The sequence below is a fragment of the Mustela putorius genome, unplaced genomic scaffold, assembly GCF_011764305.1.
Source record: "Mustela putorius furo isolate JIRA1106 unplaced genomic scaffold, ASM1176430v1.1 tig00003836_pilon_pilon_pilon, whole genome shotgun sequence".
Taxonomy (NCBI): domain Eukaryota; kingdom Metazoa; phylum Chordata; class Mammalia; order Carnivora; family Mustelidae; genus Mustela; species Mustela putorius.
Window position 1 is genome coordinate 25,637,287 of NW_025421989.1, and position 26,994 is coordinate 25,664,280.

The following is a 26,994-nucleotide window of genomic DNA, read 5'->3' on the forward strand; positions in this document are numbered from 1 at the left end:
GTATTTTCCACTCAGTTATGGTACAGCCAAGATTATTAAGAAAGAGGTTTGTTTGCATAAGGCCATCATGCCATTTTGATGCATAACTATGAAAAATTTAACAGTGATTATCTTGAAAAGGTGTTCTTCCCCACCCTTTCTTCTTATTTGAAGTTTCTATGATTTATTTATTGAGAAATAATAAAGTGGGGTGCCTGGGTGGCTCAGTCATTGGTATCTGCCTTCAACTCGAATCATGATCTCCAGGTCCTGGGATCAAGCCCTGTGTCAGGCTCCCTGCTTGGTAGGAAGCCTGTTTCTCCCTCTGCTTGCCATTCCCACTGCTTGTGCTCTCCCTGTAGCTCTCTCTCTCTGTCTGTCAAATAAATAATATCTTTTAAAAAAAGAAAAATGATAAAGTAGAAAATCAAATGAGCATGCATGGGGGCAGGGAGTAATGAAAAATCTTTGTACCTTCTGCTTAATTTTGTTGTAAACCTACAGCTGCCCTAAGAAACAAACTCCTAAAAACATGATTGGAATATTGCCATACAAAAAAGATGAAATCATAGAAATTCAAGGTGCAAGAAAAAAGACAGGGAGAAAGACTGTTAACAGAAAGGTATCAGACACATTTCCATGTGTATCTCTCTAATAGTTGCCAGTTTAAGACTTGACCTAGTTTCTATTATTTATCCCCTTCATATTAAAATCATGTGCCTCATTTCTAATTATAAATACACACCAACGAGGCACAGCTTTGTGTCTATCCAGACATTATCAAACCTCTGAAATCCAAGATTTGGGATCCCCCACGGGTTACTCTTATTTCAAGACCCCCTAGGACATCCCTAATACCTGGTGTACCCATACCTTCAGCCAACTGCCTAGATTGGGACAAGTTCTGGTTTCGAGAACTGTGTCTCCTCCCATTGACAGTACCTTCATCAAAGCACCTTGTCCAAGAAGTCAAGGATTCCAAAACACCCCATTCTTAGTCTTCTGAAATAACATGTCACCCCTAGAACCAAGGTAACACTTGGCATTTGTACGTGCCCTCACCCTTGGCACTGCCATGTGGCTCCCACGTGTTCTCTCTCTCTTGTCTTCTACATTATTCCTTCTTTATCTACTCAGTCATTGCCATCTTGTTGTTGGTTTTTTTGTGTGTTTTTTTTTTTGTTTTTTTTGTTTTTTGTTTTTTTTTTTTTTTACCTTAAACTTTGTGGCAGAGGCTGGGAGAGAGCTCCTACAACCAAGCAACTATTTGCATTTGACTTCCCAGTTACAGACTTGCCAAGGTTGAGTCATAAATAGTTTTGAGTCAGAATACCATAAATACTTGAGTAGAGAAATTATTTAAAAGGTGCTACTGGAGTAATTAGTTATGGCCAAAAGCCTTGGGGAAAATTTGACAGGTGAATAAACATGGGAGCTTACTCAGGAAGAATAAAGAAGCAATCTTCAAGTAGAAATTGGTAAAAGAATATTCCAAGGAGAAAGAGCATGGGTAAAATTAAGGAGATATGAAAACTGATGCACATTGAGGGAATAGCCAATAATTGACTTATTTAGAGCACAAAGACCTGGAGGTGGGGGCGTAAGGGGAGGGTGAATGGAAGAGAAACAGAAAGGGAAGGGTCAAGAAAATAGGGTAGGTACCCTCACCAGGAAGGACCTAGCAGGCCTGCAGAGCCATGACTCCAGCCTTCACTTGGGTTGGGGTTCAGGCTTACCTGATGAACTGGTATGACCAGCACAACTATTTGTACAAGGATACCATTGGGGAATGAAAAAGGATAGCCTGATGTTTGTCCCCACTGCAGGTTCCTTTCTCCTGAACTCAAGACTTAACATTGAGAATATGGCCTATAGAAAGAAGCTGAGGCAGTGGTTTTGAAAGAAAATGTTGGTACAGAGGTGCAACCCACGTCTGGGCCAGTGTCCAGGAGATAAACGTTGACTGGGAGAGAATGGACATTTTTCCCCACTTCTGCATGTAAAATCCCCTGAATTTGGTACTTCAGGGATTACAGAAAATGTGATGGTATATTGATACCTTGAGGGTTACAGCACGAAGAGAGTTCACTTGATGCAAACAGCAGTATTCTCATGGAGTGGAGACCTCCCCATATTTGGTGGGGTCTAGGTCCCAACCTGCAGTATCTCTGTGGGCAACAGATCTCCACAAGAGTACTAAAGAGGAAGACCTTGAGATGACAGGTAATGAGCTTATGTGAGGCCCCAGTCAAGACTCAAAAAATGAATAGCTGGATGTACATTTAAGATGGCTGAAGAGGTGCTGGAAGGCTTTGCTCATCAGGAAAGGCAGAGCCAGTGCAATCTGAGGTAATGAGATGATGCCTAGCACAGCAGATAGAAACCATGGCAGCGGAGGTCACATGCAAAACAGGCAGACCACGACCAGAAAGCAACAATGTCCGAGACCACTGTGCCTCCAGCACAGTCTGCTGACAGAAGAACAACTGCCCACTGGCACACATAATCAGGAGAAACCATAAGTAAGAGTTTGTTGTTTTAGACCATGAAGTGTTGCCATGGTTTGTTACATGATAAAAACAAATTGATACATCCCCAAGATGAGAATCAGTGGGAACAGCTGCTTAAGTAGGCTTGACCATTTGATCCAGGGAGCATAAACCTGAATGACCAGGCTACTTTGGGAGTTGTGGAGGATTTGTAGTGTGTCAACTTAGGTAAGCTGAAACTACATTTCCCAGACCTCTCTTCCCTGCAGAGTTCCAGTACGGCTGGAATTATGAGATATTCTTCACATTGTTCACAAGATGGAAGGAGAATCACAGTCATTTTCTCTTGAATTCAGAAGGTTGGAGTGGGGTATGAGGTGCTGGTGCAGCTCACACACATGTCATTGATCTGCGAGATTGCCTGCTTGGCATGTGGCAGCAGCAGGCTCTAGAACTCTTCCAACCTCTGTCACCTCCTCCCCTAGCTTCTCTGACCCCATTCAACAGTGTGATTATTAATTCTGTACAAAAGTTTACAGCTTCTCCTTCAGGACCCCGCCTCATCAAGGTTGGAGGCTTCAAGGCTATGAGAGATAACAAGGATTCCAGTCTACCTTCCTAGGTCCCAGTTTAACCTCAGAGGTTCCAACTCATTCTTGTTTGTTTCCTTCCCAACTTCCTGCCTGAGCCCTCAAGCTCCCGCATTAACAGCCTAAGGAACAACAGACTTATGTAGATTTTTTTTAACTAGCTCCCAAAGTTGGATAAGGTCAAATCCCTGTAATAGATATTTAATACATACAATATCATATATAGCATACAGATAATATATCTATAATATTCTAATTATATGTAATAATTTGTGTGTGTGTGTGTGTGTGTGTGTGTAAAAATCTAGTAGTTCTGCTTCTTATACTGACCAAAACAGAGAGTCTATCAACTCTGGCTAGCCAAGATGAATAGAAGGAATTTCTTTTTATTTATTTATTTGTTTATTTATTTATTTATTTATTTATTTGACAGAGAGAGATCACAAGTAGGCAGAGAGGCAGACAAAGAGAGAGGAGGAAGCAGGCTCCTGGCTGAGCAGAGAGCCCGATGCGGGGCTCGATCCCAGGACTCTGGGATCATGACCTGAGCCGAAGGCAGAGGCTTTAACCAACTGAGCCACCCAGGCGCCCCAATAGAAGGAATTTCTAATGGCTTCCTTCTACAACAGGCTGAAAATACTATAGTCCTTGGGTGGAAAAAAAAACCAAAAACTGAGATAACCATCAGTGAATCCAAAGAGAGGAAATCCAGAAGACAGAAACAATGGTGGATCTCTACCATCTGGGTCTCACCACTAGGGACTCTTCAGCCTAGGAGCACCCAGCCTCTCCATACTTCCTTAAGGGAACTTTGAAGACAGGATGATATTCTAGAACACTGGAGTCTTTGTTCAGAGTCAGCAAGACTACATCTGGATATCAGATGAAACAACTGACATGAAGTCCTTGTAAAATTTAGGAAGAGAAGATACCCAATTTCACTGTAATCAAGCAATGTAAATTGGAACCAGGTGATTCCATTATCCTTTAGAGAAATGCTCAAAGATACCTAAAAAAATTTAATCACACAGACCCTCTAACAAGGCAGTTTTAGTCTTCAGCCTATTTATCAGAGGTATCTTCACATGTGTGTGAAATGTGTATATACGGATATCCATTGTAGCACTTTTTTTTATACTAGGAAGAGATTGGAAATTACCTAAGTGTCTCCCAATGAAGAATTGTATAAATTATGGTTTATTTATAATTTATCCAATTATCAGGGTGTAGGTATATTCAAAAAATTATAGCATTGTTTATAATAGCAAGAAATTAGAAATTACCCAAGTGTCTTCCAATAAGGAATAGGATAAATTATGATTCATCTATATAATGGAGTGTAATACAATTACTTAAAAAGAATGAAGGCATTGTATGTCCACTAATATAAAACACTTTTCAAGATACATTGTTAAATGAAAAGCAAGACTTAAATAATGTGTGTGCAATATACCCCCTCCCTCCCTCTGTTTTTTTTTTAAATTTTAATTCCAATATAGTTAACATAAACTATTATCTTAGTTTCAGGTGTATAATATAGTGATTCATCAATTCTATACATTACTCAGTGCTCATCATGATAAGAGTACTCCTTAATCCCTTTCACCTATTTAACACATTCCCTCCTTCCCCTCCTCTCTGGCAACCATCAGTTCTCTATATTGAGTCTTGATTTATCTATCAGTCTCTCTCTCTCCTTTTTTCCTTTGCTCATTTCTTTTGTTTCTTAAATTCCACATGTGAGTGAAGTCATGATACTTGTTTCACTGACTTACTTCACTTAAAATTATACTCTCTAGCTGTATCCATGTGATTGCAAATGGCAAGATTTTATTCCCTTTTTTGTGGCTGAATAATATTCCATTGTATAAATATACAACTTCTTTATCCATTCATCAGTTGATGGACACTTGAGTTGCTTCCATAATTTGGCTATTATAAAAAATGCTGCTATAAATATCAGGGTGCATGTATCCCTTTGGATTAGTATTTTTATGTTCTTTGGGAAAATACCTAGCAGTGCAATTGCTGGATTGTAGGGTCATTCTATTTTTAATGTCTTGAGGAAATGTCACACTATTTTCCGGAGTGGTTGCACCAGTTTGCATTCCTACCAACAGCACAAGAGGGTTCCCTTTTCTCCACATACTCATCAACACCTGTTGTTTCTTGTGTTGTTGATTTTAGTCATTCTGACAGGTATAAAGTGATACAGCATTGTAGTTTTGATTTGCATCTCCTTGATGGTCAGTGATGATGAGCATCTTTTCATGTGTCTGTTGACCATATGGATGTCTTATTTGGAAAAAATGTCTGTTCAGGTCTTCTGCCCATTTTTAATTAGATTATTTAGTTTTGAGGTGTTGAGTTTTTATAGCTATGGGATACCAACCCTTGATTAGATATGTCATTTTCAGATATGTTCTTCCATTTTTTAGGTTTCCTTTTAGTTTTGCTGATTGTTTCTTTCACTGTGCTGAAGCTTTTTATTTTGATGTCTTCCTAATAATTTATTTTGGCTCTTATTTCCCTTGACTCAAGAGGCATATGTAGAGAAATGTTGCTATGGGTGATGTCAGAGACATTACTACATGTGCTCTCCTCTAGGACATTAATGATTTCACATCTCATAATGAGGTTTTTAATCCACTTTGAGTTTATTTTTGTGTGCGGTGTTGGAAAGTTGTCCAATTTCCTTCTTTTGCATGTTGCTGTCCAGTTTTCCCAACACCATCTGTTGAAGAGACTGTCTTTTCCCTATTGGATGTTCTTTCCTATGTTGTCAAATATAAATTGACCACATAATTGTGGGTTTATTTGTGGGTTTTCTGTTTCATTCCATGGATCTATGTGTCTGTTGGTGCCAGTACCCTACTGTTTTGATGACTACAGCTTTGTAATATAACTTGAAGTCCAGAATTGTGATGCCTCCAACTTTGTGTGTGTGTGTGTGTTTTTTTTTTTCAGAATTGCTTTGGCTAATTGGGGACTTTTGTGGTTACACATAAATTTTAGGTTTCCTTGTTATAGTTCTGTGTAAAATACTGTTGGTATTTTGATAGAGATTGCATTAAATGTGTAGATTGCTTTAGGTAGTATAGACTTTTTAGCAATATTTATTCTTCCAACCTTATGTATGTGTGTGTTTTCTTTTTTTAAATTTAAATTTATTTACCCAACTTATAGTACATAATTCGTCTCAGTTGTAGTATTCAATAATTTATCAGTTGTGTATAACACAACTTATCATGAATACTGGGGGGGGGGGGTGGGTTTTAAATGCAAGAATATCTCTGGAAGAATTCAGATGAAACTAGTTGTTTTCATTACCTGCGGAGAAAGGAATTGGTACCTAGGGAACTTTCCCTGCTTTTGTACCATGTGTGTCTGTTATCTATTTTTTTAAAAACTTAATTTTCAAAATTATTGCCAATTTGTTCAAAATACTGCTTTTCAAGAAGTAGCTTTGACCTTTGTCCAAGGGCAAGAACAGCCTGAAGAGCAAGAGTGACCTAAGATTAAGAAAGGTGAAACTCAGATTTCTCCAGTAAAAGAGATTCTTCTTGAAATATATTACAGTGATCCAAAACATGTAGAGGCAAGAAAAAAGACATAGACCCAAGAGGGTTGCCAAAGGGTGATATATTCCAGGGAATAAGAGATTTAGTGTGATGAAGGCATAATAAGTTCTAAGGTGGGAAGGGTGCACAGCAAGGAAGACTTAATAAAAACAATGAAGATATTTATGCAGCAGAAACAAGTAAGGCAAACAAAAAGGATGTTTGGAGATGGTTTGTGTTAGGGAGGGTTGGAATCCCAATAGACAGAGGTAATTAAAACCCTGTAATAAAAGGAGTTTGGAGATGCAACAAAGACAGTGAGGTAAAACTCCAAATATGTTTTTAAAGATTTGTTTATTTATTTTAGAGCAAGAAATAGAGATAATGGGTAAAGGGCAGAGGGAGAAGGAGAGAAGCAGACTCCTCACTGAGCATGGAGCCCAATGTGGGGTTTGATTCCACAATGCTGAGATCATGACCTGAGCTGATGCTCAATTGACTGAGCCACCCAGGTGCCCTGCAAAACTCCAAATATTGATAATTATGTATGTGGAATACATCATACAAGAGAAGAATTCTTTTTTTTTTTTACAGTAGTTGTTTATAACAAAGGGAAGTCATAGGAGCAGTCCTGAAACATAGGCTCCAATTCAAGTAAAGGACAAGGGATGCTTCTCTAGCTAGTGAACTTTGGATGACGAGATCCAGGTAGATGTGAAGAAGGCATGCACCTTGGTATACAATTTTGACAAGACCTCCAAATCCCTTAAAATTGTAATGGTGGGCATCTGGGCATGAGCACCCAGTATACCAATTCCCTGTTCTCTTAGATCCTGTAACAAGACAAAATACCCCAGTTATGAATGGAATTTTGCAAACACACTTTTCCAAATTTGATTGAAGCACTTAAAAGTAGAGTAATTGCTCTTTACAAGCTACAAAATATGCTTTTGTAGCTGCTTAATAAGTTGTTTTACCTGACAGTTGACAAGTAACTTGTTTTCAATGTCAAAAATAGTGGTCTTGGGGCACCTGGGTGGCTCAGTCATTGGGTGTCTGCCTTTGGTTCAGGTAATGATCCCAGGATCCTGAGATTGAGCCCCGCATTGGGCTCCCTACTCGGCTGGAAGCCTGCTTCTCCCTCACCTACTCCCCCTGCTTGTGTTCCCTCTCTCACTATCTCTGTCAAATAAATATAATATAATATAATATAATATAATATAATATAATATAATAAATAGTGGTCTTACATTTATTAAGTACTTTATAATTTTTAAGAGGATTTTCTTTTTCTTTTTTTTTTTTAAGACAGAAAGATTATGCATGTGCACAGCGGGGAGGGGCAGAGAAAGAGGGGGAGAGAGAGAATCTTAAGCAGGCTTTATGCTCAGTGCAGAGCCCAATGCAGGGTTCAGTCTCACAACCCTGTTATCATGACCTGAGCTGAAATCAAGAGTTGGTTGTTTAAACATCTGAGCCACCCACGCACCTTAAAAGGATTTCCATAAATTCCTTTACTTGTTTTCCAAACAACACAACTGTTTTTTTTCTCAAAGCACTTCTGTGATAAATGTAGGGTATTACTACCTAATTATTACCTACTTGTGCCTAATTTTGGAGCTATAAAATGGCTTGTTCAAAAGTCACACTATTGGTTTCTACAACATTCAGTGTTCCCAGAGCATTCTATACTTTCAATGCCATTCTCATCAAAATGCCAGTGGCATTTTTCAAAGTGCTGGAATATACAATCCAATTGTATGGAACTAGAAAAGACCCTGAATAGCCAAGGGAATATTGAAAAAGAGAAACAAAACTGGGAGCATCACGCTGCCTGATTTCAAGCTATATTACAAAGCTATGATCACCAAGACAGCATGGTATTGGCACAAAAACAGACACATAGATCAATGGAACAGAATAGAGAGCCCAGAAATGGACCCTCAACTTTATAGTCACCTAATCAACAAAGATGGAAAAAATAGCCAATGGGAAAAAAGACAGTCTCTTCAATAAGTGGTGCTGGAAAAATTGGATAGCTATATACAGAAGAGTGGAACTTGGCCATTCTCTTATACTCTACATAAAGATAAACTCAAAATTGATCAATGATCTCAATGTGAGGCAGGAATCCAACAAAATCCTAGAGGAGAGCATAGGCAGTAACCTTTTCAACATCAACCACAGCAACTTCTTTCAAAACACTTCTCCAAAATCAAGGGAAACAAAAGTGAAAATGAACTTTTGGGGCTTGATCAAGATAAAAAGCTTCTGGGGTGCCTGGGTGGCTTAATCGTTAGGCATCTGCCTTTGGCTCAGGTTTTGATCTCCAGGTCCTGGGATGGAGCTCTGTGTCAGGCTCCCTGCTCCATGGGAGGCCTGCCTTTCCCTCTCCTACTCCCCCTGCTTGTGTTCCTGTTCTTGTTGTCTCTCTCTTTGTCAAACAAAAAAAATAAAATCCTTTAAAAAAAGATAAAAAATCTTCTGCAGAGCAAAGGAAACAGTTGCAAAACAAAGAGACGACCCACAGAAAGGGAAAAGATATTTGCAAATGACACTATAGATAAAAGACTGGCATCCAAGGTCTATAAAGAACTTCTCAAACTTAACATCCCAGAAACAGGAAATGAAGTCAAAAAATGGGAAGAAGACATGAACAGACACTTCTCCAAAGAAGACAAACAAATGGCTGACAGACACATGAAAAAATGTTCAATAGCCTTAGCCATCAGGGAAATGCAAATCAAAACCACATTGAGATACCACCCTACACCAGTTAGAATGGCAAAAATTGACAAGACAAGAAACAACAAATGTTGGAGAGGCTTTGATGAAAGGAGAACCCTCTTCTACTATTGGTGGGAATGCAAGTTGGTACAGCGACTTTGGAAAACAATATGGACGTTTCTCAAAAAGTTAAAAATAGAGCTACCTTATGATTTAACAATTGCCCTACTGGGTATTTACCCCAAAATGATTATGTAGTGAAAAGAAGAGCTATATGCACCACAACGTTCATAGCAGCAATGTCCACAATAGCCAAACTATGGAAGGAGACAAGATGCCCTTCAACAGATGAATAGATAAAGATGTGGTTGATAGATATAATGGAATATTACTAAGCCATCAGAAAGGATGAATACCAAACATTTGCTTTGACATAGATGGAACTGGAGGGGATTATGCTAAGTGAAATAAGTCAGAGAAAGACAATTTTATATTGTTTCACTCATACATGGAACATAAGAAATAGTGCAGAGGATCATAGGGGAATAAAGGGAAAAATGAAGGGGGATTCAGAGGGATAGACAAACCATGACAGTCTATGGACCCCAGGAAACAAACTGAGGGTTTCGGAGGGGTGGGGTGGGGGGAAGGGTGAACCTGGTGATGGGTATTAAGGAGGACATGTATTGCATGGAGCACTGGGTGTTACACGCAAACAAAGAATCATGGAACACTACATCAAGAAAACTAATGATGTACTGTATGGTGACTAACATAATAAAAAATTATAATTAAAAAAATTTGGTGGTCTATAAATTTGCCATCATCCTGTAAAAACAGGCTATACTAAACTGAAATAAATTAGAAACTGAATTAGTTGGTGTATAAGTTAGGTTTCTTCAGAGAAATATATAGACATAGACATAGATACATAGATCTTTCTTTCTTTCTTTCTTTCTGAGAGAGATTTCAAACAATTTCCTCATATGGTTGCAGGAGCTAGAAGGTTCTAAATCTGCAGGGCATGCTGACAAGCTGTAAATCCCACAAAGAAATGAATGTCTTAAGTTGGAAAGCCAACTGGAGACAACATTTCTTCCTCAAGGTGGTCTTTTCTCTTAAGACCTTAAACTGATTGGATGAGGCCCACGTACATTAGGGAGAATAATCTACTTTACTCAAAGTCTAGTTATTTAAATGTCAACCTCATCTAAAAAATACCTTCAGCAGCATCTTTATTAGTATTTGGTTAAACAGTTAGACACCGTAGCCTAGCCAAATTGACACAAAAATAAACCATTGCTTTTGGGATTTGGAATGCTTGTGTAACTCATATCCTAAATTAATGGCTTAGGCAAGTTAGCGTTCTTTTTTTTAAAGATTTTATTTACTTATCTATTTGAGAGAGAGTGAGAGAACACTCATGAGTAGGGGTAAGGATGGAGGGAAAGTGAGAAGCAGATTCCGCACTGAACAGGGAGCCCAACTCAGGGCTGGATCCCAGGACCCCAAGATCATGACCTGAGCTGAAGTCAGATGCTTAATGGACTGAGCCATCCAGGTGTCCCAAGAAAGTCAGCTTTCAAGTCAGCAGTCAAAAGTAGCAGTCCAGAGCTGGTATAGTGACTCAACAATCATTAAGTGTTCAAACCCATTCCAGTTTGTTGCTCCATTATCCTCAACACATAGCTTCTGCCTCATGTCCCAAAATGACTGACTTAGCCTCAACTGTCACATTCTCATTCAAGTTTGCAGGAAAAGGGGAGGAGGAAGAGTGTCTACTTCCTTTTAAAGACACTTCCTGGGGGCATCTGGGTGGCTCAGTGGGTTGAGCCTCTGCCTTCAGCTCAGGTCGTGATCTCAGGGTCCTGGGATCGAGTCCCACATCAGGCTCTCTGCTCAGCAGGGAGCCTTCTTCCCTCTCTCTCTCTCTGCCAGGAAGTGCCAGACACTTCCTGGGAGTTTCCCATATCTTAAACACACGATCCAGAATTTAGTTATCTAGCCACACTTAGTTACAATGGAGGCTGAGAACTATTGTCTTTATCTTGGTGTCTATTGACCTGGCTAAAACTCTGGGAATCTGAACTTGGGGATTCAGAGAAGAAAGAATGGATAGATATTGGAAAGAGGTATACCATGTACAGTTTACTACACTTAATAACTGAAGGGATGCTCTTTCTTCCATGGTGTACACCATAAAAGATTCAGAGCTACTCATCTGTGAATGCAAATTACTGAATGACACATAAAAATATGCTTAGTCTATACATAGTTGAAAACACTACAGATCCAGGGGTACTAATCCCTGTACAGTCTATAGTTAATTTAAAATTCTTGATTTTTAATGTACTGAACATGAAGGTAAGTGATGGCTACGTGAAAGTAGGCATTCTGTATATAGCTGGGTGCACTGCACAACTTAAGGGGGGCATTCACATTCTGTTCTGTTCCACAGATTTTTCTGCACTTCATCTTAGCCAAAAGGCTGAGAAGCAATCCAGAGATCTTTCTGGACTCTTTATATCTTCACTGTGGAGGTAAAAATGGCCCCATAACAGAAGACTTATTCCATCTTCAGTTGTGAATACTGCACACCCAGAAGTTGCCATTCAAATCAAAATCTATGCCAGGTTTATTTCTTGATTCCTGACATGCTCAAAATAGAGGTAAATACTGATAATTACAGTGCACAACTCAGTTGGTGTCATTTATGTTGTGTATACCATGAAACTTTCTGGTCTCCTCCTGTGGTTAATGTGTAGTTAGGGACAGTCTCGTAAAAGTAAATGTGAACATACTCCACACTTTAAGGGATTCTATTAATATTATAATCTATCTCATGAATCTTTCTAGATCTATCATATATTCAGTGTGGAAGTTTGTGTTGGCCACATGAAATTAGATGTGTATTTTAAATGTATGTATTTTAAGTACACTGCAAAACAGAAGTGGTGATCCCAGTCTATGCCATGGATCTTTCTAATCTCTTCATATGCTCAGTGTGGGGATAGATAATGGTCGCATGACAATAAATGTATCCTTGTACATTTGGGTACACTATACAACTGAAGAAGTACTAGTCAAAGTCCCTGGTTATTTATGGCCTTGTCATATGTTAAGGTGGGGGTAAGTGATGGCCATATCAATTTATACTTATTTCACTTACACTTGGATATACTGTGCTATTCAAGGACTGAGAGCCACATTCCAGTCTTTGCCATGAATCTTAGAAAGATTCTTTATATGGCCAGTATGGAGGTTAATGATGGCCTTATAAAATTAGATTTACTGCATATAAAGTTGAGTGTACTACACAGTTTAAAGGCCGCCAATCCCATGAAGAATTCTGGACCCATATCCTTGTGGGGGTAAATGCCACATTCAAGTAAATATATTCTGTGTAAATTTTGGTGCACTAAAAAATTTAAGGATGTCAATCACATACTAGTTTGTGACACAGATCTTTCTGGGCTCCTCATATGCTCAGTGAGGAAGTAAGTGATTTCTACGGTAAAGAAGGGTTATTCAAAATGGAAATCTAAACCACAAAGAGACAGCATCTCATACCTGACTATTATCAAAAGGATGAAAAAACAAGTATAGACAATGATGTGGGAAAAAGGGACTCCTTGTACACAGTTGGTTGAAATATAAGTTGGTACAACCACTATGGAAAACAGTATGGAGTTTCCCCAGAAAATTAAAAATAGAACTACCACAGGGTCCAGCAATTATACTTCTAGGTATTTGTCTGAAAACAAAACAAAACAGGGGTGCCTCGGTGGCAATTTATTAAGGATACAACTCTTGATTTCTGCTCAGGTCGTGATCTCAGAGTTGTGAGATCATGCCCCATATCAGGCTCTGTGTTCAGTGTGGAGTCTGCTTAAGACTCTCTCTCCCTCTCCTTCTGTCTCTTCCCCCTAAAATAAATAAATAAATCTTTTTTACAAAGTGCTAATTTAGGGGCACCTGGTTGGCTCAGAGGGTTAAGCCTCTGCCTTCAGCTAAGGTCATGGTCCAAGGGTCCTGGGATCAAGTCCCGCATCAGGCTCTCTGCTCAGCAGGGAGCCTGTTCTCCCCCTCTCTCTGTCTGCTGCTCTGCCTAGTTGTGATCTCTGTTAAATAAATGAATAAAATATTTTTTTAAAAAGTGCTAATTTAGAGGCCCCTGGATGGCTCAGTTAAGCATCTGCCTCTGGCTCAGGGTCCTGGAATAGAGCCCTGTGTCCAGCTCACTCTGCTTCTCCCTCTGCCCCTCCCCACTGCTCCTGCTCCCTCTTTCTCTCACAAAAATAAATAAAATCATTTTTTGAAAAAGCACCTGGGTGGCTCAGTGGGTTAAACCTCTGCCTTCAGCTCAGGTCATGATCTCAAGGTCCTGGGATCGAGCCCCACATTGGGCTCTCTGCTCAGCGGGGAGCCTGTTCTCCCCACCACCACCTGCCTCTCTGTCTACTTGTGATCTCTCTCTCTGGCAAATAAATAAAATCTTTTAAAAATCAAAAAAAAATAAAAAATCACTAATTTGAAAAGATAGATGTAACTTCATGTTCACTGTAACATTATTTACAATAGCCAAGACATGGAAACAACCTAAATGTCCATCACTGGATGACACAGATAAAGAAAATGTGGTATCAGGAAAACGTATCTTCAACAAATGGTGTTGGGAAAACTGGAGAGCAACATGCAAAAGAATGAAACTGAACCACTTTCTTATACCATACACAAAATAAACTCAAGATGGATTAAAGACCTAAATGTGTGACCTGAAACTATAAAAATCCTAGAAGGGAACACAGACAGTAATTTCTCTGACATTGGCTATAGCAACTTTTTTCTAGATAGGTCCCCTGAGGCAAGGAAAACAAAAGCAAAAGCAAAAGCAAAATCCCAAAAATAACCAGCAAACAACTGAATGGGAGAAGATATTTGCAAATGACATATCAAATAAGAGTTTAGTATTCAAAATATATAATGAACTTGTAAAACTGAGCACCCATTTATTCATTTCTATGGTCTCATGAGTTAGATACTAGTCATATCCCATTTTTTTTCTTTTTTTTTTTTTCATATCCCATTTTTAAGAATGAGGAAACTGAGCTTTCTTTTCACCCTCCGCAACCTCTTGCAAGCACTGCTCTGGCTGCACCACGTCTGCTCAGAGTTCCCGGCTCTGCTAAGCTAGCACCATCACCCTTTATCTCCAACCACCATCGTGATCATCTCCTGGGACCTCATCCGCTAGGATGAGATGTTGTCCACCATCTACAAGATCTGGGAGATGACACAGGGGCTGTGCCTGGAGGTGGAGGGGAGGATGGTCAGGAGGACAGAGGGCAACACTGATGACTTGCTCATTGGTGGAAACGTCTCCACATGAGGCCCCGAGAGTGAAGGTACAGAAAACCCAGTCACCGCTGGTGGTGATACTGTCCTGAACCATCACTTACGGAAACCAGCTGCACCAAAGAAGCCTACAAGAAGCACATCAAAGATTACATCAAATCAGTCAAAGGCAAACTTGAAGAACAGCAGCCAGAAAGAGTAAAACCTTTTATGACAGGGGCTGCAGAACACATCAAGCACATCCTTGCTAACTGCAAAAACTACCAGTTCTTTCCTGATGAAAACATGGACCGAGAGGGCATGGTTGCTCTGTGGGACTATTCTGAGGATGGCAGGACCCCACACAGGATTTTCTTTAAGGATGGTGTGGAAATGGAAAAATGTTAATGAATTTGGCTATGACTTTGGATGTATCACCTGTTGTCATCGCTGACTGCTGCTCTTCATCCACATGACACCAGGACTTAGACAAATGGAACTGATGTCATCTTGATCTCTTCATTTATTTTGACCTTGATTTATCTCAAGTGGAGTGATTTTATAAAAAAAGAAAGAAAAAAGAAAGAAAGAAAGAAAGAAAGAAAGATTAAAAAATAAACTTGTCAGGGGGCACCTGGGTGGCTCAGTGGGTTAAAGCCTCTGCCTTCGACTCAGGTCATGATCCAAGGGTCCTGGGATCAAGCCCCGCATTGGGCTCTCAGCTCAGCAGGGAGCCTGCTTCCTCCTCTCTCTCTGCCTGCCTCTCTGCCTACTTGTGATCTCTCTCTGTCAAATAAATAAATAAAATCTTGAAAAAAAAAAACTTGTCAGGGTATCTTCAAATAAAATGCATTTAAGCTAAAAGCATGGGCGGGGGGATGGCGCCTAGGTGGCTCAGTCAGTTGAGTGACTAACTCTTGATTTGAGGTCAGGTCATGACATTGAGGTTGTGGGGTCAAGCCTTACATAGTACTCCACACTCAGTGGGGAGTCTGTTGGAGAATCTCTGTCTCTCCCTCCCTCTCCTTCCACCTCCTTGCTCTCTCTCTCTCTCTCTTAAATGGGTAAATAAATCTTCAGGGAAAAAATAAACTGAACAAATGAGGAAACTGAAGCACTTACACAGCTGTTAAGTAATAAAGCCAAGATTTTAATTTAGGTCAATCTGAAACTATAGCTCAAAGTACGCAATCTTGTAAATACCTCTTTAAAGTATGCTGTCATTCTATTAATGGTTTTTTGAGCAGAGAAATTTAGCTGCTTCATAAATACTACATTTTGGAAAAATGGAAAGCTCATTGATGGAAAATGTGAAGCAGGAGATCTCCAACTGTCATGTGTATAAAGTGCCATATTAATTAATGTGCTCCAGTGGCTGAGATTTCATTCTATTCAAAGGAGATTAAATTTAAATTTAAAAAATTATGATGGTAGCTTTCCCTTGGATCTTTGCCTAGTAAAACAGTCAAGTATGATGAAAGTGAAAAGGGTTTATACAACCTTCTCAGAGGAAGCTCAGTTCACTTTGGGGAAAGTGAGTTACTGCAGAGATAAGAAGAATGTATCTAAAGGAAGCTATTGTGGCTGTGTCTTCTTCCTGCTGGACCTGAGCCTTCCACGTAGATCCTGAGACCGTATCTCAAGACCTTTTTAAAAGCACCATTATGTGAATTAATGAATACATCATTAAAAAGTGAAATTAAATTCAGATCCTTCGGAAAAGAAAATGAATACTCGAGGAGAGTGATTCTATAGCTACATTGGCCAACACAATTAAGTTCTAGCTTATAGATCATTCCAGTTAGTCTGTCAGTGCAATATTGAACTGCTAACAAATTAGGGAGAGATGGTCTTCACACATAAGCTTCTGTTTATAAACATCAGATGTTTCTGGAACCACAGTTTTTGCTGGGGAGGTTTAATTTTGCCTTGGAGTTTAAAAAGATTGGAGTAGTTGGGCTCTCAGTCCCATATTGAACTTGAGTTCAAAGAGGTGAGCCCAGTCTCAAAATGGTGGTAGAGCCACTGCCCAGTCGCCCTGGCCCAACTCCAGCCATCACTGCTGCCACCAGGGTGAGGAGGGCCATGATCCAAAGGAACCAGAGCAGTTGAAAAAACTGTTTATTGGTGGTTTGAGCTTTGAAAATACAGATGGTAGTTTAAGAGAACATTTTGAAAAACGAGGTACACTTACAGATTGTGTGGTGATGAGAGACCCCCAAACAAAACGTTCTAAGGGTTTTGGTTTTGTGACTTACTCTTGTGTTGAAAAGGTGGATGCAGCAATCAACCACACAAGGTTGATGGGCGTGCAGTGGAACCAAAGAGAGTTGTTTCTAGCAAGGATTCTGTAAAGCCCGGTGCTCATCTAACAGTGAAGAAAATTTTTGTTGGTAGTATTAAAGAAGATGTAGAAGAATATAATTTGAGAGACTACTTTGAAAAGTATGACAAGATTGAAACCATAAATGTTATGGAAGACAGACAGAGTGGAAAAAAGAGAGGAGTTGCTTTTGTAACTTTTGATACATCATCATAATACAGTTGATAAAATAGTTGTTCAGAAATACCACACTATTAAAATGGCATAATTATGAAGTGAAAAAGGTGCTTTCTCAACAAGAATTGCAGTATGCTGGATCACAAACAGGTTGTGGAGGTGGATCTGGCAACTTCATGGGTTGTGAAGAAAACTTTGGAGGTGGGGTGCCTGGGTGGCTCAGTGGATTAAAGCCTCTGCTTTCGGCTCAGGTCATGATCCCAGGGTCCTGGGATCGAGCCCCACATCGGGCTCTCTGCTCAGCGGGGAGCCTGCTTCCACTTCTCTCTCTGCCTGCCTCTCTGCCTACTTGTGATCTCTGTCTGTCAAATAAATAAATAAAATATTAAAAAAAAAAAAAGAAAGAAAAGAAAACTTTGGAGGTGGTGGTAACTTTGGCCATGGTGGAAACTTTGGTGGAAGAGGAGGCTATGGTGGTGGAGATAGTGGCAGCAGAGGTAGTTATGGAGGAGGTGCTGGTGGATAAAATGGATTTGGAGGTAATAGTGGCAACTATGGTGGTGGTCCTGGTTATAGTAGTAGAGGAGGCTATGGTGGTAGTGGACCAGGATATGGAAACCAAGGATGTGGATATGGAGGTGGTGGTGGAGGATATGGTGGTTACAATGAAGGAGGAAATTTTGGAGGTGGTAACTATGGTGGTGGTGGGAACTATAATGATTTTGGAAATTATAGTGGACAACAGCAATTCAATTACGGACCTGTGAAGGGGGGCAGTTTTGGTGGAAGAAGCCCGGGCAGTCCCTATGGTGGTGGTTATGGATCTGGTGCATATGGTAGCAGAAGGTTCTAAAAATTTTTCATAAGAAAAGGGTTACAGTTCTTAGCAGGAGAGAGAGTGAGGAGTTGTCAGGAAAGCTTCAGGTTACTTTAAGACAGTCATCCCAAATGCATTAGAGGAACTGTAAATATCTGCCACAAAAGGAACGATGATCCATAGTCAGAAAAGTTACTGCAGCTTAAACAGGAAACTCTTCTTGTTCAGGGCTATCATAACCACAGTTTGCAAAAAGTGCAGCTACTGTTTAATGCAATGTAGTGTCAATTAGATGTACATTCCTGAGGTCTTTTATCTGTTGTAGCTTTGTCTTTTTCTTTTTCTTTTCATTACATCAGGTATATTGCCTTGTAAATTGTGGTAGTGGTACCAGCAATAAAAAACCAAGGAATTTTTAACTTTTCAAAAAAGAAAAGATTGGAGTAGTTGGAATATATTCTCAAAGTTGAACTATTCTTGAGCTTATGTAACAACCAGTAACAAGTATACTTATCTTAAAAGTTGAATTTCTGTGATGAGCAATTCCATGAATATTGAATGCCTTTTAAGCTATACGATACCACCCTTGACTTCCTCAAGATGTTAAAAATGGTGCTACCCTACACCCTAGCAATTGCATTGCTGGGTATTTACCCCAAAGATACAGATGTAGTGAAAAGAAGAAATACATGTACCCCAATGTTCACAGCAGCAATGTCCACAATAGCCAAACTGTGGAAGGAGGTGAGATGCCCTTCAACAGACGAATGGATAAGGAAGATGTGGTCCACATATACAATGGAACATCACTCAGCCATCAGAAAGGATGAGTACTCACCATTTGCTTTGACATGGATAGACTGGAGGGGATTGTGCTAAGTGAAATAAGTCAAGCAGAGAAAGACAATTATCATGTGGTTTCACTTATAAGTGGAACATAAGGAATAACACGGAGGAGAACAGGCAAAGGGAGGGAAAACTGAAGGGGGAAAAATCACAGAAGGAGATGAACCATGAGAGACTATGGACCCCGGCAAACAATCTGAGGGTTTCAGAGGGGAGATGGGGTGGGAGGATAGGGTAGCCAGGTGGTGGATATTGAGGGCACATGTTGGGATGAGCACTGGGTGTTATATGCAACTAACGAACCGTGGAACATTACACCAAAAACTAATGATGTACTGTATGGTGACTAATATGACATTAAAAAAAGAAATGTAAATAATACCAACAGAAGAGAAGCTATTTCTACTTTCCTTAGATATTTATTTTTCAAATAGAAGTGTTAACAACACCATCAAAGTCTAACTTCCTCAAACCTGAAGATGTCTCCTGAGCCTTGGATTTTTATTTCCATTTATTCTGTTCCTGAGTCTCTGCTGTGACTTAGTATGGAAACATACACCTTGATTAATTTGCAGACTAAAAGAGACCATTTTTGCCATGATTCCTTTAGAGTTTATGTTAATCCATCATTTGGATTTCTGTTTCTAGCCGAGATGGAGTAACAGGGTCTGGATTTACAGGAACAAAGTTATGAAACAACAGTTTTCAAAACATTGGTCATTAAGCAATGAAGGACAATAATCACCAAAAACAGGAAACGTAATAGTTAAGCCCTGTGATTGCCATAGAAAATTGAATCCAGTAATATATAAGAAGGATAATAAATCATGATCAAGTTAGGTTCACCCAGGAATACAAGGCTGGTTTAATATTAAAAAGAATCATTTGGGGCACCTGGGTGGCTCAGTGGGTTAAGCTGCTGCCTTCGGCTCAGGTCATGATCTCAGGGTCCTGGGATCGAGTCCCGCATCGGGCTCTCTGCTCAGCAGGGAGCCTGCTTCCTCCTCTCTCTCTCTGCCTGCCTCTCTGCCTACTTGTAATCTCTCTCTGTCAAATAAATAAATAAAATCTTAAAAAAAAAAAGTAATCAGTTAAGGGACAACTGGGTGGCTCAATAGGTTAAGCATTTCATGGCAGCTTAGGTCATGAACCCAGGGTCCTGGGATTGAGCCCCACATCTGGTTACCTGCTTAGCAGGGAATCTGCTTCTCCCTGTCCCTCAGCCCCTCCACCCACTCTTGCCACGTGCTTTCTCTCTCTCAAATAAATAAAATCTTTTTTTTAAAAAAGTAATCAGTAAAGACTCTCAACAAACTAGGAATAGAAAGGAGCATTCATAACCTCATAAAAGGCATCTATGAAAAAATGCAACTAACCTTATACATAATGGTGAAAGACTGAATGCTTTCTCTTTAACATCAGGAACAAGGCAAGAATATTTCCCCTTACCAATTCTGCTCAAAATTATACTGGACATTGTAGCCAGTGCAAGAAGGTAAGAGAAGCAAAAGGCATCCACATTGGAAGGGAAGAATAAAACTGTCTTTATTCACAAATAATATACTTTCCTATGTAAAAAAATCTTCTGAAATAACATAAAAGGTACTTTAATAAGTGAGTTCAGTAAGTTGTAGAGTATAAGAACAGTACGGAAAATAATTACATTTCTATATAGTAGCAATGAAAAATTGGAAACTGAAGTTATAAAAATATCTTTTACAGGGGCACAAGAAATATAAAATAACTATGAAAGAATCTGACAAAAGACGTGTGATACTTGCAGACTGAAAATGTAACAAACACTGCTTAGAGAAATTAAATATGACCTAAATAAAAGTAGAAATAATACCACATTCCTGGCTTAGAAGACTTAGTATTATAAAGACATCAATTCAAAGCAACCCAGTTAAAATCCGAGCATTATAATTTGTGAAACTTAACAAGAGAATTCTAAAATTTATATTAAAATACAAGTAACCAGGACACCTGGGTGGTTCAATTGGTTAAGCTTCTGCCTTCAGCTCAGGTCATGATCCTGGGTCCTGGGATCGAGTCCCACATCGGGCTCTCTGCTCAGCAGGGAGTCTTCTCCCTCTCCTCTGCCTCTCTCCACCACTTGTGCTCCGTCTCTCTCTCTCTCTCTCTCTCTCTCTTACTCTCTTTCTCAAAAAAATAAAATACAAATAACCTAGAATACTCAAAACAACTTGCAAAAAGAGGAGAAAAGTTGGAGACCTTTATCAATTGAATTCAGGACTTGTAAAGTTGCAGTTGGTATTGGTATAAAGATTCATAAACATATCAATTGATGAAGATAGGAAATCCATAAATAGACCCCCATACCTACTTAGATGATTTTTTACATCTAAGTTGATTTTTTACATAGGTGCCATGGCAATACAGCACAGCAAGATTAGTTTATTCAACAAATTTTGTTAGAACAGTTGGATATCGTTATGCAAAAAAGCAAACATTATATCTCATGCCATGTACTAAAAATTAGCTAGAGATGGATCAGGAACAAAAGTGCAAAACCTATACTATAAAACTTCTAGAAAAACATGAAATAAAATACCTGTGACATTAGGTGTTGTTTTCTTAGATATGACCCAAACTATGATACATTAAAGAAATGATAAGTTGGACTTCAATTAAATTAAGAACTTCTGTTCTTTAAAAAAACATTATTAAGAGAATAAAAAGACAAGCTGCAGATTGGGAGAGAATAGATGTAAATCACATATCTGATAAATGACTAGTATCTAGAATATGTAAAGAACTCTCAAATCTCAGGACACCTGAGAGGCTCAGTGGGTTAAACGTCTGCCTTCGGCTCAGGTCATGATCCCAGGGTCTTGGGAGTGAGTCTCACATTGAGCTCCCTGCTCAGCAGAGAGCCTGCTTCTCCCTCTTCCTTTGCTCCTCCCCCCCAGCTTGTGTGTGTGCTCTCTCTCTCTCTCTCTCTCCCTCTCTCTCCCTCAAATGAATAAAATCTTCATTAAAAAATCTCTCAAATCTCAATAATATGAAAACAACCCAATTTAAAAATGGGCAAAAAAATTGAATCTATACTTCATAAAAGAAGATAAATGGATGATGTTCAACATCATTAGTTCAAGGAAATGCAAATTAAAATCATCAGAGGCTACTACTGCACACCAAGTTTTGGCAAGGATGTGGAGCAACTGGAACTCTTCCCGTGTATGTAAAACAGTGCAATCACTTAAAAGTTAACACTTTATCAAATAATTAAACATATGCCAGCCATATGATTCAGTTATTCCTCTTTTAGTTACTTGTCCAATGAAAGAAAAATAAAAGCCTACATCTACATGAAGATTTGGATATAAATGTTCATAGCAGCTTTATAAACACTAGAAATATCCCAAATGTCCATCAATGAATGAACTTAAAAAATTGTGATGTATCATGTGGTGGTATATTATTAAACAATAAAAAGGAGGGGCGCCTGACAGGTTCAGTGGGTAGAGCATGCAACTCTTGATCTTGGGCTTGTGAGATTGAGCCCTACATTGGAAGTGGAGATGACATAAAAATAAAATATTTTTTAAAACAATAAAAAGGAATGGGCTAGTGGTACATATAGTAATAGGGATTAATTTCAAAATACCTTTGCTGTATTAAAAAACAAACAAACAGAAATGAGTATGTACTACATGATTCCACTTGTATAAAACTCTGAAATATGCAAAATAATCACCAGCAACGAAAAATACAGCAGTGCTTGCCTGGGGAAAGGGGATGAAGAGTGCAGGAGGGAAAGATTACAAAGGGATATGAAGAAGCTTTGGGGGAATGAAATATTTTTTATCATTTTTTATTAAGATTTTATTTATTAGTGGGGCACCTAGGTGGCTCAGTGGGTTAAGCCTCTGCCTTCGGCTCAGGTCATGATCCCAGGGTCCTGGGATGGAGCCCCGCATCGGGCTCTCTGCTCAGCGGGGAGCTTGCTTCCTTCTCCTCTCTGCCTGCATCTCTGCCTGCCTACTTGTGATCTCTCTCTCTCTCTCTGTCCAATAAATAAATAAAATCTTTTTTTATATAAAAAAAGATTTTATTTATTTGAGAGGGAGAGATAGAGAGTGAGCGCATGCAAGAGCGGGAGATGGGAGAAGCAGGCTCCCTGCCAAGCAGGAAGTCCGATCTGGGGTCTATCCCAGGACTCCGGGATCATGACCCAAGCCGAAGGGGGGTTCTCACCCAACTGAGCCACCCAGGTGTGCCGAAATACTCTTTATCTTGATTGGTGATCTGTGTACATCTTTCAAAAGCCATCAAAATGTACTCTTTAAGTATGTGAAATTCATTGTATATTAGTTATGCTCACTAATTACATTTTATCCTACAGTAAATTAGCTTGCTGTATCCATTTTTTAAAACTTACTTATTTTAGAGAGAGAGAGCATGAGCAGGGGGAGGGATAGAGGAAGAGGGAGACAAGCCGACTCCCCACTAGCAGGGAGCCCCTACCCAGGGCTCAATCCCAGGACCCCAGGATCATGGCCTCAGGTGAAACCAAGATTCTAACACCCAGCCGACTGAGCCACAGAGGAGCCACTATCTTGCTGTATTCTCAAAGATAGATATTCACTGTTACATCTGATACTTTGGCATCAGTATAAAAGACTTAGAAGTATTGAAAAGAATGAGAAACATGATCAAAGGGCAGCTGCCTTGTGGGTTAAAAGAATGCAAAAATAGGGGTGCCTGGGTGGCTCAGTGGGTTAAAGCCTCTGCCTTCAGCTCAGGTCATGATCTCAGGGTCCTGGGATTGAGCCCCACATCGGGCTCTCTGCTCAGCAGGGAGCCTGCTTCCCTCTCTCTCTCTCTCTCTCTGCCTGCCTCCCTGCCTACTTGTGATCTCTTTCTCTGTCAAATAAATAAATAAAATCTTTTAAAAAATGCAAAAATAACTTCAGTCAATGAGAGGTCAGTACAGATGGGGAAGCAATTTTAGAAATAAATGCTAATTATTCCTCCTTTCATAAATTATTTCTACGTATATTTTGTTCACAACCTGTTTTGTTCCTCGAAGTTAAAGTTTTTTTAAACTTAAAATTTTAAAGATAAATAAACATACACATTTTATTGAAGAAGGAGATTGCAATCATTGTGACCGGTTACTATCAGAAACTCTGGCATGCTTTGTAATGTATATTGGGGCTGAGCGATGGCAAATGTTTTTTTAAGGTAATGAAACAAGGGTGTTACTTGTCAATAAATAAAAGTCAAACATGTATTAGAGGGAGAAATGAATTTCTCTTATATACATTTGCCTTTTGTCTCTTATAGACAGAACTTTGGAAGAAAATAAGTTTATGTGAAAGCAAGATACGCGCCTGGGTGGTTCAGTCAGTTAAGTGTCTGACTCTTGATTTCAGCTCAGGTGGTGATCTTAGGGTCCTGAGATTGAGCTCTGTTATGGGCTCCAGGCTAGGCGTGGAGCCTCCTTAAGATTCTCTCTCTCCCTCTCCCTTTGCCCATCCCCCCCCCAGCTGTAGAAAAGAATAAAATATTGCCATTTGCAGGAAGGTGAATGGAGCTAGAGAATATTATGCTAAGCAAAATAAGTCAGGTAATGACAATTCCACAGGATTTCACTCATATGTGGATTTTAAGAAGCAAAAAAAATGAGTGAAGGGAAAAAAAGAAAGAAGCAAACCAAGAAACAGACTCTTAACTCTAGAGAACAAACTGATGGTTACCAGAGGGGAGGTGGGGGCGGGTATGGGTGAAACAGGTGGTGAGGATTAAGGAGAGCACTTGTGATGAGCACCAGGTGATGTATGGAGGTGTTGCATCACTTTGTTGTACACCTGAAACTAATATAACACTGTGTGTTAACTGGAATTCAAATACCCCTCCCTGAATGCTGAAATCCAGATCTTTTTGAGAATTCCGGGTCATGACTAAGTGGATGAAAGAGAAGTCGTTGTGGTGTCATGCCAGCAGAAGTTGCCGGAAACCCACTGGTAACTTGCTGGGGAAAATCTCTCCTCAGAGAGGCACCTTGCTGTAAAACCATTCAAGATGAGTGCCAGGCAAACTTCTGGACAATAGATGGGGCCGGCTTCTGTGCACTGTGGGACTTGCATGCTGAAGAAGCAGCATTAGTGAAGCCCAGCATCTAAATGAGCCTGCTGGGCAAACACATCGGACCTTGGTAGGAAATCCTGTCCTCCGGCAGTGTCTCTTCAAACACCTCTTACGGAACTGAACACTGTGCAGCTAGTAGAAGACAATTTCAAGGGTCCTGACCCATTTTCCCACCCGCAGGTGAAGAGGGTAAATTTGGACCTGAGAGTCAAGGAAGCACTAACTGGCACAGGAAGTGAGAAAGGAGGAGGAGAAGAGGCAGTGCACAGAGTGATGAAGACCCGGGAGATGACCTGATAGCACACCTCACGCAAGCCCACAAGGTTCTGAGGAACAAAGGAGCTGAGTGCTGGTCCTCCTCAGCCCTCCAGCCACAGGATTTTGGATCAGTTACTATCTCTCTGCAGATAAAAAGTTTATTTTTTTTAAGATTTATTTATTAGAGAGAGAGAGAGAGAGCACAAGCATGTGTGCACGAGCACACAGGCAGGGAGAGGAACAGAGGTAGAAGCAGACTCCTTGCTGAGCTAGGAGCCCAATGCGGGGTCTCAGTCCCGGGGCTCTGGGATCTTGACCTGAACCAAAGGCAGATGCTCAACAGACTGAGCCACCCAGTTTAATACTTGCTCTGGGTCCCACCTGCTTTCCCTTCAGAAAACTATCATGGGGCATCAGGGTGGTGTAGTTGGTTGAACATCCATCTCCCAGTTTCTCTTAGGTTGCGACCTTGGGGCCATGAGACCAAGCCCTGCATTGGTCTCTGTGCTCAGTGCAGAGTCTGCTTGAGATTCTCTCTCTTCCTCTCCCTCTGCTCCTCCTGTTCGTGTGTGTGCTCTCTTTCACTCTCTAAACTAAATGAACCAATCTTAAGGAAGGAAGAAAGGGAGGGAAAGAGGGAGGAAAGAAGGAAGAAAGAAAGAAAAAAGAAAAGAAGAGAGAGAGAGAAAACTCGGGCAGGAACAAATACCCCCATCCTCCATGGTCTTCACGTCACAGGCTGAAGTGATATGGTGGCTGACTCGGGGCCCACAAGAGTTTACCCGAGGGACGCCTGGGTGGCTCAGTTGGTTAAGCAGCTGCCTTTGGCTCAGGTCATGATCCCAGCGTCCTGGGATCGAGTCCCACATCGGGCTCCTTGCTCCGCAGGGAGCCTGCTTCTCCCTCTGACTCTGCCTGCCACTCTGCCTGTGCTCGCTCTTGCTCTCTCTCTCTCTCTCTCTCTCTGACAAATAAATAAATAAAATATTAAAAAAAAAAAAGAGTTTACCTGAAAGTGATGGCTTGAGCAGACAGTATAGTCATTTAGCCAGTTTACCCCTCCCCAGCAGGCAACCAAAAAAAGCAAAGGAAGGGCAACGTAAGAAACATTTATTAATTGTTCTTTACCACATAAGCCCTTGTGTACACACTATACATTTACATATATATTTTATACACATACATTTTCCAGAAGACGCACCTGAAAATTAGTGACTTGTCCAAGTGCCAGAGCTCTGACTTCAACTCCTCCCTTGTCATTCTGGTTCCAGACTTCAGTTCGCTAATCCACGTGGAATGTCGGCTCTCTGTAGATATCACCGAGATGAATTGCTGATAAGACAAAGCTGAGCTTATTCTTACTGCAGTAAAAGACAGCAACCTTGACAGAATTTGGGGTGGGGAGGTGAAGCCAGGATGTTATGAGATATTCGAGCCTGGCTTAAGGAAGGCCTTTTTGGTGAGGAAGTCTTGGTTAGGATTAGGTAAGGATGGTGATGTCTTGATTTAGGATTGGTCACCCCAACAAGGTGAGGGTTTTAAGACAAGGAATTCAGAGTCTGGCAGGGAGTAATATGTCTTTCAGGAAGTTCCCAGAATGAGCAATAAAGTCATTTGCAACTATTACCTTCTTGGGCAAGAGTGTGCTGAAACAGCAAGTTAAGGTGACAACAACAAAGTTTGAAGTAAGAAAGTCGCATTAGTGAGTGTAGACAGTAAGCTCTGTGGGCATATATAGTTTAGGTTGTTATCCTGTAAGGTTTTTCTCTTCTTCTTG

At 40.1% G+C, this 26,994-nt stretch overlaps 1 long non-coding RNA gene and 1 pseudogene across 2 annotated transcripts in view; one reads left to right on the forward strand and one right to left on the reverse strand.

Annotated features, from left to right (window-relative positions):
* LOC123394739 overlaps positions 1 to 26,785 on the reverse strand; it is a 31,299-nt gene extending 4,514 nt beyond the window's left edge. For both annotated transcript variants that reach the window (XR_006609485.1, XR_006609486.1), the window contains exon 1: positions 26,419 to 26,785. This is a non-coding gene — a long non-coding RNA (uncharacterized LOC123394739). The remainder of the gene's footprint in view (positions 1 to 26,418) is intronic.
* Positions 14,418 to 15,266, forward strand: LOC101673797 (annotated as a pseudogene).
* Positions 26,786 to 26,994: the final 209 nt, after the last annotated feature.